The sequence below is a fragment of the Giraffa tippelskirchi genome, chromosome 6 (genome assembly GCF_054371585.1).
Source record: "Giraffa tippelskirchi isolate mGirTip1 chromosome 6, T2T-mGirTip1v1.2.pri, whole genome shotgun sequence".
In the NCBI taxonomy this organism is placed as follows: Eukaryota; Metazoa; Chordata; class Mammalia; order Artiodactyla; family Giraffidae; genus Giraffa; species Giraffa tippelskirchi.
The window spans coordinates 82,577,700-82,594,900 of NC_137280.1; the positions used below are offsets into that span (position 1 = coordinate 82,577,700).

At 47.8% G+C, this 17,201-nt stretch overlaps 1 protein-coding gene and 1 long non-coding RNA gene across 22 annotated transcripts in view; both read right to left on the reverse strand.

The window, feature by feature from the left end:
- The window catches only part of GATAD2A (GATA zinc finger domain containing 2A), a 94,434-nt gene that overhangs the window by 17,201 nt on the left and 60,032 nt on the right, over nucleotides 1-17,201 (reverse strand). The window lies entirely within an intron of this gene.
- On the reverse strand, nucleotides 11,848-16,244 carry LOC145508778 (uncharacterized). Its single transcript, XR_014055600.1, has 2 exons — nucleotides 13,689-16,244; nucleotides 11,848-12,989 (listed from the first exon to the last, which is right to left on the reverse strand). It is a non-coding gene; the product is annotated as an uncharacterized LOC145508778 (long non-coding RNA).

Sequence of the window (17,201 nt, forward strand, 5' to 3'; positions counted from 1 at the left end):
ACTACACTGCTCAAAGATGTGCAAGCTCAACTCAGAAATCAAAGGATTTCTGAATTGTGTCATTATGTATTTTCAAGCACCAAGCCCTAGAAATCCACTTCCTGTGAGCCCAGGACTCTGGTGGATGTCAACGACGAGTCCTAACACTCCTAGTTGACAAAACGCTGTATACAGGACCACTGCACTATACCCTTATGAAGCCGCACACTCAGTCTGAAGAGCACCCTAAAGGCAGCTCACTCCCTGAGGCCTGGAGTGAGGAACAGAGAGGAAGCAACAACGCAAGCTTTTGAAGCAAGGTCACCACCTCAAAAGCTTCTGCTTGGGCCCTCAGAACATGTGCTCTCAGAGACCTCCCCCCACAGAAGGACGCCAAGCTAGCTGTTTGGAAAGAGGGTCACAGAGACAGACACAAAGATGGCCCCAGCCCCCTCCCCCCCCCAAGGAACAAAGCCACCGGAGACACCCAGTTCTGCTGACGTGAGACTACAAAGAGGAGAACCCAAGAAGCTACGCTCAGCTGGGGCCAGGCAGACGATGCTATGCCATCACAGGTACTTTAAACCACACGACTACTGGGGCTGGCAGCCCAGCTGTGCCCCCGTAGAGCTAGCCAACGCCAGTGTAACTCCACAGGATCCCTCAGACCGTTTTCAACAAGGCCGGCCACTCTAGACACTACACTACCCTGGGAGAGAGAAGGCGGGAGAGAAAGGGCTTATCCAAGTGACCACCCCCGCCGAACATCAAAGCCCCTTCCCCTCCCCTGAAAGGACCAGCAGCAGTTCTCCACACAGAGGGTGCCCCGGGGCAGACGCCCACTCAGGAGTAGACTGGCATACAGCTCAGGGACGGCCCAGCCCAACAGAGAAAGGGGTGCATGGGAAGTCCCAGGAGAGCAGGTGGCCATCCTCAGGCCTGGGAGCCACCACCGGCAGCTTCAGGCACTGCCGGGAGGACTGTCTGAGTCAATGTTGGAAAGCAATTCCATACACTTAATCCAGGGAGCACCCCTATTTCAGAAGTACTTCTAGGAAAGTTCTAAAGAGAGAAAAGTAAGACGTTTATCACCAGTTCCCAGGTCAGTCCTACCGCCTGGTAACGTTTCACTGGCAGTTTCCAGTTGCATACTGTCTGTCTCAGTGGACACCCACCACCGGGATCTTTCACAGTCATCTGGGCGTGAGAGCTACTCACTGGGACCCCACCACAGGGCACCCTCCGTTCCCAAGAGGCCCCATCCACTCAGACATGCTCAATGTTATCAGAGAGGGAACCGCCATGTGCAGACACAGGCTGCGCCCCAAAGCCGAACACTTGCCCGCCCCAGGGATCGGTGGGCACTGCCGAGTGCCGGGTCCCTGCTGCGCCCCCAGAGCCCACCTGCTCCCCGCCTGCCCCAGCTCTTCTGAGATTCCCTCAGCTCCTCTTCTTGGCATCCATCACCACCTCTCCCAGCCCTGTAACTTGACACCCTGTTGGCTGGGATGTCAAGACAAAAGCCCAGAGCCTGCTTTGTGGGGGCCAGGAAGTCAGAATACATCGTGCTTCTAGGCCACAGAGGCCATGGAGGTGAGAAGCTGAGATGGGAATTTTGAAACCCAGCCATAATTCTTCCTGGAGACTCCAGGTCCAGCTATTGCTCCAGGACTCCATTATAGCCAAAGATCTCAGAAGAAAGGAAGGAACACGTGTGACCAGGGTCTGGCTCCAAGAGCCCATCCCCCACCAAGGCCCCCAGAGCAGAGGCGGGCAGAGGCAGCTGCAGTGGAACAGCACTGTGCCATCAGCAAAGCCAGGAGGCATCTGGCCTGTCCTGCTGGGGCCTCCTTCTAGGAACACAGAAGCCCCTGAAGTCACAACGTCTGGCCAGGGGAACCAAGAGGACCTTCCTGGCACTGGAAGCAGCAATGGGGACCAGTTACGGGGGCATGAAAGATCACTGGAGAAACAAGCCAAGGATAGGCAGAAGGGAACATTCCCTGAGCCAGCAACTGGCAGTGGCCCCACAGAAAGACCCTGACATCCAAATGGCAATGGGGCAGCCTGCGGGGTCGGTCCACCCACAGTCACTGCAGCACGGCCCTGACAGCCGGGAACATGCTCCAGTCAGGGCACCACCAGGAAGGCTAAATTTGATTCAGCACGCGCTTTGCTCAGAAATCTAGGAAGGGGCACTTGTTAGAAAACAACCACAGTCACAGAACTGAAATGCTGGCCTGTGTCAGATTTGGACGTTTGCTGACCTTTTAGGGTGGCCACCTCTGTGCCAACCACCAAGATGCATGCTTCTCTATGATCCCCTCAACTGTCACCTATACCCACAGGTGAGGAGAGGGTCTTGAGAGTGACTTCCTGAGGTCAGAGCCCCAAGGCCTGCAGATACCTGGGCCCACAGCAGGTCTGTCCAACTCTGGCATGCCAAGGTCTGTCATGTGCACCCCACACTGCACTGGGACCCGAGCCCCCTGTCCTGCTCAGAGCAGCTGGACACCTGTAGCCTGCAGGGTGCTAAACGGCATCCTAGAAAAGAAGGTGCAGGGCGAGAGAGGGCAGGTTTCACACAACCATCAAGTGAGGCCTCTACCCTGGTTATCAAATACCATTTTTGGACTAGGTTAAAGGGGAAAATATTTTTCTTTACACCTGCAAGATCCTGGATAGTCAGCAGCATCTGCATGCTGAGTCCCTGAGGTGATAAAGAGACAACAGCAAGGACATGGATGTGGCCCTCAAACTTCTCTGAGAAACACCTCTTGCTACGTGTGGACTGCTGTCTACTTGAGGAAGCTGGGGGATGTTTCAGCACTCGGGAACTCACACTTCCAAAGGGCCTGGGCCTGGGGAGTGAAGGTCCAAAGGAGTGTGGGACCCCTCTGCCAGCCACACCACCATCACTAGCATCCATTCTTTCCTCTGTCACTGTATCCACGTGCCAGGCCAACCTTCCTCCAGGGGGAAATTCAGGAGCACTCTGCAGCACGGAGGGACTCCCTACAGCAGACGAACCCAAACAGACAACCTAGGATGCCAGCTTCCTCACCAACTCACAGCAAGAAAAAAGTCAGCCGTACACAGATGAAACAATACTCGAGAAACAAACACTGCTTTCCAGCTTGCAACCTTCACAAACTCTTGTGATAAATGGAAAGTGCTTTGTTTGCCTGGAAGTTTCTTGCCCCCTCTTAAATATGTGTTTCAAACTGCTGGATGCTCCCCCACCATGCCCTGGCAAACCCCAGGGGATGTCCTCCCAGCAAGGCTCTGGAGTCCACCACCCCCACCAGACCTGCTGCAGCTGCTCTGAGCAAAGCTGCTGTGAGACTCCACCCAGGTCAGCCATGAGGACTGTGGGGGGCTGGGCGTTCTTCAGTGGCCACAGTGACCTGGGCCAGTTACCAAGCCTCAAAGAGCTTTAGTTTCTTCTTCTGCAGAATGGGATGCCACTGACCTTGAGAGGATGCTGTGAACCGCAGAGGGCACAGAAAGTGCATCCAGTCAACGGATGACCACCCTACCTCTCTCCCCCAGGCTCACAGAATGTAAGGTGCATGCAAACTCAGGGCAGCTCCCATCACCTTTTCTGCTATAATTTAGCTCTGAATCGATTCATTTGGCCACCTGCCCTGCAATTCAAGGTCTCTGGTGACAAGGTCCCCAGCTAAGGGCTTCTCTTACCCCACCTTCTGACCCCATCAGGCGGTTAACCACTGTTCCGCCTGCGATGTGAGCTCGGAGGCCTGCCAGGGATCCCTGCCTGTGCCCACAATGGACAGCCTGCCAGTGCTCCCCCAGCGTGGGCCTCAGGACCCCTTCAGGGGTTCTGCCAGGATGTTGTAATATGGAGATGACATTTGCCTTTTGTACCAAGTCAGAACAGCTGCAGCAAACTTTGCCAAGATTCACACTGTTGTCACACTGTAGGCAATGCCTTGGATGAAGTACAAGCTATTGATTTTATTAAAACTCAGCATTTCAGTACACATGTCTTTTTAATATTCTGTGACAAGATAAACACTCCTGCTGCATACCAAAGCAGAATAGCCATGTAGGAAAAGAAAAAAAGAAAATCACATGTTTGGGCATTCGCAACGTTTGAAGGAAGGATGGACAGACAGGCTGTGGTGGGTGTTCGGATGTGGGTGTCCGGCATGCACTTTCCCCAAAATGGTTAGAGCAAAGCTTGTTCAATTCCAGAAAAACAACCAATAATATGTCACCAATGATAATGTCTGAGCTCCCAATAAGCAAAATGCAGAATTTTGGAAAACTTGTGAGCCCAACAGCTTCCCAACAGATCAGATCATTAACTAATCTGATTTTTTGCAATACTGAAAAATAAAATGTATCAGTATTTGAAAGATCTCTGTAACTTAGTCAACTAATATTTTCTAATGTTCAGTGGTATTATTACAGATTCAAACTTGAGTAAAAGATCATTCAGGGAGAGGAGAAACAAAATACCCTGACGCCTCACCCTCTATGAGCTCCAAAGAAGGACCTCCTTCCCGAGGGCACAGCACAGAAAGGGAGGAAGAAAGTAACTTTATGGTGAAGACACTTGACAGAAACCCAGGTGATCACCACCGCAGTGACAGCGCACACCATGGGGCGTGTCCTGGACATGCATATGATGAGAAGGGCGCCTCCCCTCTGTGGTCCTCTCCAAAGCCCAGTCCAACCATGAGAAAAACACCAGATGAATCTCAGCCGAAGGCCACCCTACAGAACACCCGACTCCAAGCTGTCAAGGTCATGACAACCAAGAAAGTCTAAGAAACTGTTTCAGCCCAAAGGAGACTAAAGATACATGATGACAAAATGTCATGTGGGATTGTGGGACCGAAAAGGTAAAAATTGGAAACAGGAAATCAGAATAGACAATATAGACTGTGGTTAGTAGTAACTACTTAGGACAAAAGTTCCACAGCAGTCTGTTAACAATGGAGAAGACTGGGAAGGGGTGTGTACGAATGATCTTCGCAACTTTTCTGTTAAGTCTAAAGCAATCCTAAAATTTTTAAAAAATTTTTTCTGTTCAAAGTACAAGAGACTGATAAATTTTAATGTAACCGAGGACAAAAACTTAATCAAGGTTTCAGAGTCCACAGTGCAACTAACTGTTAGGAATGGCCACTCTGTGTCTTGCGTTAAAAGAAGAAACGCACAATTATGCAAAACAACAAGCAAACACTCCTCCCTGCCCCAACTTGGTTGTCTGTGTGAGGCTGGAATTCCTTCACATGCTTCACCCCTAACAACTTAGCATGAGAGAGTAGATGGAGAAGCAGTTAGGAGAATCCAGCTGTCTGCTTGTTAGAGAGAGTTGCAAAATAGCTTTTTTTAAATGAAAAATGTTATTTGTGCTAACATGGAATTGGTTCATTATTGTTCATTATTATTATTTAAAAATAAACAAGTATTTTCAAATTTTTCTAACACAGTAAATGTCAACATATTTTCCACACGACTAAGCTTCTCTGGGGCCCAGAGATGGAAAAGGGGCCAGGTCAGTGCTTTCGGCAAAGGGTTTGCTGTCCCCATCGAAGGAAGATGCCAGCCAGTCTGAGCAGAGGCCCCCCCAGGTGGAGTCCTCCTGACATGCCACAACCCATGTGTTTTTTCTTGTTGCCAAAGCTGTTTTGAAAAGCAAGGTGTGCTAAAAATTTAATAGGACTCACGTCACATATAACACTGTAATTTCTCTATAAAATCTATTCAGTTATAAGATAAGGATACTTGTCTTATAAGAACAGGTAACCTTGTTCTTGTGGCCTTGAAAAGCAGCAACTGTACAGCCCCACAGTTAGCCAGCTCACAGAGAACTTGCCACTGCCCAGGGCGGCTGGGACACCCTGCATCTGCAGATGGGCAAGCACTGACGTCCTGTGGAGGCAGGTCAGAGACCCCAGTTTCCATGCCAGGAAACTACCCTTCATCTCATGCCGCACTCCCTGCTTACGCTGCCCTCCAGGCAAAGGCATCTCCTCCCTCCTCCAGCGCCTCTGCTCTCACAAGCAGGCATCCGGCAAGCTTCTGAGCTTCACCCACATCCAGAGCATCAACTCTCCCTGCTCCAGAGGGTGGTCCACGGCCTGCACTTCTAGCCCAACAACCTGACCCTGCTCCCACCACCATGGACCTTCTCTGGCCCTGACTCCAGGCAAACCCAGTGGGCTCCAGGGACCTGGACACCTGAGCACCCCTACTTCTGGGCCGTGAGCTCCCAGAACATGCCACCCGGACTGCTCTTCCCCATTCTGCCCACGGATGGATCCAAAAGTCCTCCTGAAGGAAGGGCACACCACGTGCCTGGACTGGCCAGTCTCCTTAGGGCACTGTTGTGTTGAAGCTGCTTTTGAAAGCTGTCAAGGGCCTGCCTTAAGGAACTCTGTGTCACCATGTCTCAGACCCCTAAGACCCGAAGCTTTTCCATGTGATTACATCACAACTATTTTCAAGATTTAAGCTCCAAAAATAAGCACTCTTACAGCTTGGGACCTAAGGAAGGGGACACGTAGCAATGTCTGGTATGTCTCCCATTTCTCCACCCATCAGACACTCCCTACCTTCTTTGTACTCCCCCCTCCCCTAGGTGGGCCCATCACAGAGTTACAGAGAACTCCCCCTCCCTCATTCCTGGACTCCTTCCCACCAGCACTGTGACAAACCTTACTGAATTATGCTGGACATTCTGAGGTTTGAGTATGACCAACCTCACTTCAGAGCAGAGGGTGGGCTCCGAAGGTGGAGTGACTGGTCCTGGGCTACCCAGGGGTGTGAGTGAAATTGAGAATGTGTCAGACCCCACATTCTTTTTTTTTTTAAACCACCTGCTACACTGCTCCCTGTCAGGCTCACAAATTACAATTCAAATGCTCATCTTAAGGAAAAAACCCCAGAAATCTCTTGCAATCAGGCCAGCTCTCCTTTTCCTCCAGGGCACCTTCTGCTGAGGAAATGTTCCTCTCCTGGTGTGTGACTCCTGCCGGCCTGGGGTCACACACAGAGCTCCCTTCAGCCCACTCCTTCACGGGTTAGGTGGCTGGGAGGGTCAAGATGGGAGCCCTCGGGTGGCACACTCGCCATCCCCACCCCCAGGGTTGGTTAAGGTTCTGGTACACCTGCTTTCATCACACCAGAGATACCAGCTGCAAGATAAAAAGCCATGCCTATGAAAGCAGAGCCTCCACAGCAGAGGGCTGGTCAGAGACCCTCTCTCATGCACCCCCATAGGTAAAATGGCATAGCCTGTGAGCATGTGAAACAGCACCAGCAGGAACAGACACCATGAGAGGATATCAGAAACTGTGACTGCAGAGTTAGACTGAATAATTTCAAAATGAGGGAATGATCTGCTTCATCTACCAATCGGCTTAACTCATACATGTGTGAGGTGAAGAGTTCCTCGTGCGTGCAAAGTCGCATCAGTTGTGTCTGACTATTTGTAACCCTATGGACTGTAGCCCACCAGGCTTCTGTGTCCATGGGATTCTCCAGGCAAGAATACTGGAGTGGGTTGCCATGCCCTCCTCCAGGGGAATCTTCCTGATTCAGATCGAACCGGCATTTCCTGCATCAGCAAGCAGGTTCTTTAACACGAGCACCACCTGGTAAGCCCTAGCTACTCACCTAGATGACTGTACACAGGGGCCTTTTGGTTCCTGGTCGGGCAGTCACACAGTAATATCCCCAGGAGGCTGGCACTACCCAGTGAGAAGCCATCCCCTCCACAGCCAGAGGAGGGTGCCGTAAAGGCCACAGGGGAGTGGCCAAACTGTGGGGCTCCTTACCTGTCACCAGGCTGGCTCACAATATGTCCCTAGGTCACTCTGAGAATTAGAAAACAAGGCACCTCAAGTCTGTCATGCTGGCATCCAAAAACAATGATTTTTAGAAGTACAGGTGAACTCCCTCAAATTTCAATTACAAATCTGGGATAAGATGTGGTCGGACAGAGAAGAACTGGGATGAGCAGCCCCGAGGGAAGGGGACAGGCAGAGAACGAGGAGGAGATGGAGAGAAGTCACAGAGGTTTGGGGAGGTGGCAGCTGAAGCCAGGAGTACAGAATGAGGAACTGTTTTCTGAAGGAACGTACCTCTCAGTTCCACGTGCTGAAATGCAAGCAAGCTATGGACTTCTAGCTGAAGTTGATGGAGCTGCTCCCCAGCCTGCTTGGCCTCTCCTGGAAGTCACCCAGCAGCAGACAGAGAACTAGTAAATGAAAGGCCAGCCCACAACAGGTGGCTGGGGAGGGGCTGGGCTCCACAGTGTGTCAGAGCCCCCACCTATGGGAAGTGATGGTCACAAAAGAACAGGCTCCTGGCTGCAGGACTCCCAAAGCTCTCACACACGGTGTGGCGGGAGACGGGTGTCCATCGCTGGCGGCTGTAGGAGAGCCTACAGCCGAGGTGAGGGCCACCACCACACCTACTTGGGCTGTGAGAACCAGAGCCCTTTCCAGAGCCATCCCAGACCCACAGCCGTGTCACATTCCCCCAATCACTCAAGGACGCACATTCCAGCAGACAGCTGGCCGGCATGTCAGGCACAGCTGCAGTGGGGCATGGTGGGGAGAGCAGGGTAGGAGGGGCTCCGGTTAGCACATAGCCATGGAGGACCCCCAACACCCCCACACAGAAGCTGGCCTGGCAACATCACTGGCCTCACCCTCTGTCACGGAAGGGAGAGGGGTGGTGGTCACACAAGCAGACCAGAATGTGAACTCAGACCTCTCTGGAGACCTCACAGCTAAAACTGTGAAGACTTGACACTGAGTGAGGAGGATCAAGTAGCCAAATCGCCACACAAAAGTAAAACCACCCAGACATTTTAGAGGAAAGGTATAGCAATTTCTTTTAAACAACTCAATACTGACCTACCCTGTGACCCCAGCAATTTGATCCCTATTTAACAAGAGGATCGATGTTCATGTGAAGATTTCTACAGGAATGCTCCCAGCAGCCCCAACCTGGAGACTGCCTGGTATCCGTGAACAGATGAGTTGGACGACTATGCACATCCACACAGGAGTTGCTCAGTGAGATGTTGATACACACAACAGGGATGAATCCCAATCATACGGAGTCAGAGAAGGTAGACCCCACCAAGCATACACTCTCTGATTCTATTTCTAGGAGGTTTGAGAAGAAGCAAGACTGATCGAAAGCGGAAGAATACACCCCATCATGAAGGGCAATATATGTGTGGATGGCTCTTGTGAACCTTCTGGGGTGCTAAGGGTCTGTACCCTGATAAGGCTTTGGACTACACAGGTGGATACACATGTGAAAACCGCGGCAGCAGAGGCATCCGCAGCCGGTAGCAGCAGCACTCCTGGCAGAGCAATGCCAACCCCAGTGTTTGCCATGTTCATCCTCTTCTAAAGGCTGCTGGTAAAGCAGGTGCAAACAAACAAGGACTCCATAACCTAGAAACATTAAGTGACACACCTACCTTGTCCGGTGGACTCAATTTCTACTCAGAACAGAACGAGGCCATCCACACAAGCCCATGCTACAGACGACAGGCGGAAGCACTATCATGTTACTTTCAGATTCATTTTCACTTTGGAAGAGGACTCGAGCATTAACCTGGGTGTGGATGACATGCTCCCACACACCACTCACCAAGGTGGGGTACAGTAGCACTTGCTCATGATCTTTGGGTGGGTGGCTAAGTCCTGTCTTAACAGCAAATGATCTGAGAATCCTGGCTTCTATACAGAGTGTCTCCCACCACTATCAGAGTCCCAAAGAAGGACGGGGCAGTCATTCTGTCTTTAAGGATACATGCTTCAAAGGCGGCCTGCTTTGCAGGAACCTTGGTGGGGATAAGAACACACATCAGAGTGCCTCCCATCCATGCCATCGGGCACATCACTGGTCCAAGTAAAGCTCTGTCCCAGAACAAGAGAGACACATGATGCAAAATGGGGAAGGAAGAGCAGGTGACACAGCTGCCTGAAGGCCACATAACCAATGGAAGCCAGGAAAGGCAGTCACCGTGCCACCTGCCCCACACAACCACTCAAGGCCCACAGGGCTGGTTGGTGAGAAGCAGAAATGGGGCTCCAAGTCTGCCGCTGCTGTGCCCAAGACCTAGGAGCCCTAGCTCTGTTTCCCCCCAAGGTAAAATAAGGAAATAGAGATGGTCTGCTCAGGTGCCCAGTGACTTTCAGCCCTTGTGAACCACACCCCTAAAGTCAAGGCTCCCCAACACTTCTGCAGGTTCTCTGACTACACTATGGTACCCTAGAAAACCCTGTCCCATCACTTCTGCCCCCAAGGACCAGCACAGGATCTGCCAGAGAATCGAGGGAGTGCTGGCAACTCAGAAAAATGCACACACAAACGTTTTCAGTGAAGCATGGGGGTGGCTAACTATGCAGCTCCCACCTCACACAGCCCAGGGGAGCCAAGGGACCCCGTCCTAACTTTCCAGGTGGAGAAGGCCTGGCAAAGAGGCTCATTATTTTACTGAGTTAAATGTTCCTCTACCCAAGAGAAGAAAAACAAAGCTATTCTCACCTGTGTGTGGCCTAGATTACTTCTGAAGATCAATTTGTGACAGAGTCTCCTCTATAGGAAAGTGTAGGAATGGAGTCTCTTTATCTTAGAAAGGAAAAAAGAGAGAGAACCCCAAACAGCTTCTTTTGTCTGTCCCAGCCCCAGCCTCATCCAACAGTCCGGACTTGGGGTTGGGAGAGGGCAGCACAGGCTCATGACCTTTGGGCTGGTCTCACAAGACCAACAGGCTCAACTTCCACCTCTGTGGGATTCTGTTTTTCCATGAGTACATTTATGGATGCCATAAAAGAAATGAACTATTTTAACTTCATTTATTAATTTTAAACACCTATCCTGAGACATAATTTACATACTGCAAAATTCATTCATTATAAAAGTGTAATTCAATGATTTTTAAGTAAATTTAGGGTTGTGCAACCATCCCTACAATCAAAGCTTAGAACACTTTCCTCACCCCAAAGTGATGCTGTTATGGACGCCCATGCACTTGTCTTTGTGCAGATGTACTTTATCAGGTACATTCCTTGGATAGATTGCTGGGTCATGTGCTAACTTGGTCACATCTATCTTTTCAAGAAACTCCCAAACTGCTCATGTCATTTTATATTCCCACCAGCAACGTATCTGGGTTACAGCCTCTTCATATCCCCACTAACATTTGTTATTGTCTTTTTTAATACAGCCACCCTTGAGACTTGTTTTATGGTCTAGCCTATGATCCATCCTGTGCCACGTGCATATGAGATGTATTTCCTAGTATCCTATAGATACCCTTTAGCCAAACAGAATCAGTGCTCTTCAAGTCTTCCAGAATCTTGCCAATTTTCAGCTTAGCTACTCTACCAATTACTTAAAGAGAAGTATGAAGTCTCTAACTACAATTTATGAATTATCTATTTCTATTAGCAATACTAATTTTGGGAATACCAGACCATCTGACCTGTCTCTTGAGAAACCTGTATGCAGGTCAGGAAGCAACAGTTAGAACTGGACATGGAACAACAGACTGGTTCCAAATAGGAAAAGGAGTAAGTCAAGGCTATATATTGTCACCCTGCTTATTTAACTTATATGCAGAGTACATCATGGGCTGGAAGAAACACAAGCTGGAATCAAGATTGCCGGGAGAAATGTCAATAACCTCAGATATGCAGATGACACCAACCTTATGGCAGAAAGTGAAGAAGAACTAAAGACCCTCTTGACGAAAGTGAAAGAGGAGAGTGAAAAAGTTGGCTTAAAGCTCAACATTCAGAAAACTAAGATCACCGCATCTGGTCCCATCACTTCATGGCAAATAGATGGGGAAACAGTGGAAACAGAATCAGACTTTATTTTTTGGGGCTCCAAAATCACTGCTGACGGTGACTGCAGCCATGAAATTAAAAGACGTTTACTCCTTGGAAGGAAGGTTATGGCCAACCTAGATAGCGTATTTAAAAGCAGAGACATTACTTTGCCAACAAAAGTCCGTCTAGTCAAGGCTATGGTTTTTCCAGTGGTCATGTATGGATGTGAGAGTTGGACGGTGAAGAAAGCTGAGCGCCGCAGAATTGATGCTTTTGAACTGTGGTGTTGGAGAAGACTCTTGAGAGTCCCTTGGACTGCAAGGAGATCCAATCAATACATCCTAAAGGAGATCAATCCTGGGTGTTCATTGGAAGGGCTGATGTTGAAGCTGAGACTCCAATACTTTGGCCACCTCATGCGAAGAGTTGACTCATTGGAAAAGACTCTAATGCTGGGTAGGATTGGGGGCAGGAGGAGAAGGGGACGACAGAGGATGAGATGGTTGGATGGCATCACTGACTCGATGGACATGGGTTTGGGTAGACTCCGGGAGTTGGTGATGGACAGAGAGGCCTGGTGTGCTGCAATTCATGGGGTCGCAAAGTGTCGGACATGACTGAGCGACTGAACTGAACTGAACTGATAGGCAATACTATCAGTTTATGCTTCAGCTATTTTGGGACTCTGTCGTTAAGTACATGTACATTTGTGACTGTTACAACTTCCTGCTGTGCCATTAAAAAAAATGACCCTCTTTGGGACTTCCTTGGTGGTTCTCTGGTTGAGAGGGGTGTGGGTTCAATTTCTGGTTGGGAAGCCTCGTGGCCAAAAACCAAAACATAAAACTGAAGCAATATCGTAAAAATCCAACAAAGACTTGAAAATTGTCCACATTAAAAAAAAAAAAAAAGTCCCTCTTTGGCTTTAGGAATATTTTTTGTCTTAAAGTAGATTGCGTGTGCGCGCATGCACACACGCTCAGTCAAATACCAACTCTTTGTCACCCCATGGATTGTAGCCCTTTAGGCTCCTCTGCCCAAGGAATTTTCCAGGCAAGAATACTGGGTTGCCATTTCTTCCTCCAAGGGATCTTCCTGACTCAAGTATCAAACTGGCATCTCTTAAAAAATCTCCTGCATTGGCAGCTGGATTCTTTACCACTGTGCCACCTGGGAAGCCAAAGTTAATTTTATCTGATATTAATACAGTCAGTCTAGTTTTCTTACGGTTACTTATGGTGTCTCTTTCCTCATCCTTTTATCTAAGGATCCAAGGGGTGTCTCTTATAGACAATATATAATTAAGCTTGATCTTGCCTTTTTATCTGGTCTGACAATCCGCCTTTTGATAGAAGTGTTTAAACCATTCACATTTAATATATTTTTGATCTGGGTGGATACACATTTATCATTTTGCTATTTGTTTTCTACATGTCTTCCTTCTTTTTTGTTCTTCTGTTCCTCACTGACTGCTTTCTTTTGTGTCAAATATTTAATGTACCACTAACTTCTGTTGATTTTTTAAACAATATTTTAGTTATTTTCTTAATAGTTGCTCTAGGGATTACAATAAGCATTTTACTAAGATCACAATCTGCTTCAGATTAACACTAACCTGATCCTGGTAAAACGGAAAAACTTTATTCTGATACAGCTCCATTTCATTCCTTCCATACTACTGTTGTCCCATATATTATATATCTGTATATGTTATAAATACAACAGATTGTTATATACTTTTGATCAATTGCCAAAGAGCTATGGTAGTTTTTGTCAATTCTACCCAGTGTTAGTGCTTTAGATGATGTTATGTCTTTTAACTAAGAAGAAATGAGGGGAAAAAAGTCTTTTACAGTAGCTCACGTTTACCTTTTCCAGAGCTCTTTATTTCTTCCTGTGAACGTAAGTTACCAACACGTCATTTCCTTTCAGCTTGAAGAACCAGCAGATCTGCCGGCAACAAATCCTCTCAGTCTTTGTTTATCTCTGAAAATGTCTTTCTGCTTTCGTTTCCTAGGGACAGTTTCGATGCATTGAGAATTCTGGGTTGATAGTTTTCGTCTTTTAGTACTTCGAATGCCATTCAGTTCCCTTTTGGTTTCCATTTGAATGTCTCAGGTGCGAAGTCAGCTGTTAATTATATTATTGCTTCCCCTATATGTCATGGGTTGTTTTTCTCTTGCTACTTTCTATATTTTCTCTTTTTCTGTGGCTTGTAACAGTTTGACTATGATGTGCTAGGTACAGATCTCTTTGCATATATGCTACTTGAGATTTGTTGAGCTTCCTGAATAAGCTTCTCCTCAAATACATTTCTGGGGATTCTGCCTTCAAACAGTTTTTCTCTCTTGCCCCAAATATGCCTGCAAACGTGGGCTAACAGAGCCGTTGTCCCTTCCCACTTGTTCATCTTCAAAACTGTCACTTCAGCCAACGAGGCTGTTGCCCACTATTCTAAACTGAGTGAGTCCCTCTCACCTGTTACAGCCTGCACTGGCTAGGCAGAACCTCCTTATGAACAGAGCTGGGCAGAGGGCATGAGAGCAGCAACAGGTTAAGTGACACAGATTGTCACCATTTTAACCCAAAATCTCAGCAGTTTCTTAAGCATAAACCCTTCTCAGATTGTTGCATACTTCTGGTCCATTTCCAGGATGCTGAAATGGTTGATTCAGGGAGTGGGGGAGGGCTGGGCTGTCAACTCTGTCCTGCTTTATAGCTGTTTTGGGGGGGGGAAGGATTTGACAATCTCTCTTTACTCAATCACTGCCACAAGTCGCCTTCCAGTCTTGATTCATTTTGAAAATAAAACATACACATTGAAAGACTATGTCAGAAATAAATGCCAGAGATGAAAAGAGGAACTATAGAGAAAGAAAACTCATCCTGCTACCTCTTTATCAATCTCCACATGCTCTAAATCCCCCAAAGTAGTTTTTAAGTTGTATCTTGATTTAAACTCACCAACCACTTCCTTAAAGAAAAAGGAAATTCTCTCTGCTAGACGCCACCAGAAACTCCCTCTAGTCTTCAATATGCCTAAACTGGATCATAAGAATAGGACAGCATGAAAGAAAGAAGCAGTTTTTAAAAAGAGCCAGACCAAGGGGAAAGGGGTGTACTTGATGAATTGGGAGACTGGGATTGACACATATACACTATTGATATGCTATATAGAATAAACAACTGATTGGAACATACTATATAGCACAGGGAACTCTACTTAATGCACTGTGGTGTCCTAAATAGGACGGAAATCCAAAAGGAAAGAGATATATGTTTATGTATGGTTGATTCATTTCGCTAAGCAGGAGAAGCTAACAAAACACTGTAAAGCAATTATACTGCAATAAAAATTAATCAAAAGAGCCAAATAGAGATTCTAGAAAAATACTACATGGCACTGAAAAAAAAGATTATTCCAACATTCAACAAGACAAGTAAATCTGGGACTTCCCTGGTGGTCCCCTGGTTAAGAATCTGCCTTCCAGTGCAGGGGACATGGGTCCAATCCCTGGTCGGGGAACTAAGATCCCACATAGCACAAGGCAACTAAGCCCACACACCACAATGAAAGATCCCACATGCGCAGCTAAGACTCAAAAAATAAATAAAATATTAAAAACGACAACATAAGTAAATTTCACAAACATTATGCTGAATGAAAGTAAGCAAAGGCTACAGACTACATAATTCCAATTATTTAAAGTGGAAAAACAGGAAAAACTAATCCCTGCTGTTCGAAGTCAAGAGAGTGGTTACTCAGACGGTAGTGACAACAAGTGAGTATGAGGGGGCTAAATAACATTGTATTTCTTGATTCGAGCTACAAGGAAGAGATCAGTTTGTGAAGTATACCAAGTGGTACATGTCTACTTTTTCTCATGTATGCTACATCTCAATCAAATGAAATTATCTGTATGGAGGTTTCCAAGGGATGAGCCAGATGCTCTCAGTGAGGATCCAAAGATTGCTAGCTTCTAACACAGAAACCACGGCCACCCACCCCAAAGAAGATTAGTTCTAGAATGGTTCTGGGCTAGACTTGATCCTGTTATTCTGTCAAAACTCTCCAACAAACCAGACAGAACATTCTGTGTGGGCACTCAAGGACACACTAAGCTCTATATGTGACATCTTATTTTAAGTAAAGTTTAAAACTGAAGAGTACTTGTCACCAACACTTCTCATGCCATGCACCATGGCCAATTTCTGCGTACACATCTGTCACCTAGAGATGCGAAGCCGACATTATCACCCATTTTATAAATCAAGAAGCACAGACTAAGATCATCCACCCAAGGTCAGCCAGGGTGTGTGATCTGACCCCTACTCTGCCAAAGCCACACTCTTTCCACAATCTCACACTGCTTCATGTCTAGAGACACTAGGGTGTCTCTAGTCCCACAGGAGGACCCCTGCTCTGTGTGCCTGGGTTAGTCTGTCGCTTGCTCTCCACATTCTTTTATGATCCTTCACTTAACCTCACGATTCCCTCACAATTCACTGGCCTGCCCTACAGGGGAGTATGGTGATTACAGGAAAAAAATGCAGACCAGACACCTAGAAACAGGGCTTCCCTAGCAGCTTAGTGGTAAAGAATTAGCCTACAATGCAGGAGACTGTCTGCAATGCAGGAGATGCAGGTTTGATCCCTGAGACAGGAAGATCCCCTGGAGAAGGAAATGGCAATCACTTCACTATTCTTGCCTGGGAAATGCCTTGGACAGAGGAGCCTGGTGGCTTACAGTCCATGGAGTTGCAATAGTTGGTCACAACTTAGGGACTCAACCACTACCAGCACCACCACTGCCGCCTAGGAACATACGAGGGACCCAGCAAATCTCCACAAACATGGGCTCTTCCTTCTCTTCACCCACAGGTGACACTGTTGAAGGGAAAGCAGACCCAAACTTACAATTTAATTTCCAGAACTTTAAAAGAGGCCTCTGGTTTTAAAACAGGGAGGGCAGAAAGCAGAGTCAGATAGAAAAGGCCTTTCTGGGTAGCAAGAACACAATGCACACCACCCCAACTAACGTGCTTCCCCAGCAGGAGGGGGTTAAGTTCCCCATTTATCTCGAGGAGGTAAGAATTTTTAAAGCTGAGAAATACCGAGTCAGACAATCTCTGAAGTCCACAGAACACCAGCCGTCTGGGCCCCCAGTGAATTTAACACAAAGCCTACAGGCTGGGGTCCCTCTGTGGGATTAGTCAGCATAAGTAGGGGAAGAGCGCCCAGGTTCTCCAGAGCTGCCCCTCCCCCACCCCAGGCAAACAGATCCGGAAGGGAGTGTGCAGAGGCGGCGGCAGCACGAGGAAGACAAGAGATGAACCACAGGAGGCTGTGGCCACACCCACATGCCCACCAGCTGCTGGCTC